This window comes from Apis dorsata, unplaced genomic scaffold (assembly GCF_000469605.1).
Source record: "Apis dorsata unplaced genomic scaffold, Apis dorsata 1.3 scaffold_506, whole genome shotgun sequence".
NCBI lineage: Eukaryota > Metazoa > Arthropoda > Insecta > Hymenoptera > Apidae > Apis > Apis dorsata.
The window spans coordinates 72760-73026 of NW_006263734.1; positions in this window are offsets into that span (position 1 = coordinate 72760).

Genomic DNA, 267 nt, shown 5'->3' on the forward strand with positions numbered 1-267 from the left:
CATTTTTCAACGCAACGCTAATTCAAACTGCGATGGAATAACATCGCAACACTATAAAAATGAAAAAAATTTACACTAATTTTTAAGTAAAAGAAATCACGATATACATAAAATGACAACACTAATTCAAACCGTAATTCATTTCTCGCAACACTAATTCAAACCGTAATTCATTTCTCGCAACATTAATTCAAAAAACCGCGATGCCCATGATGACTGGATGACGATGGGCCCGCATGCATCGGCCAGACGATACAACAAACAACA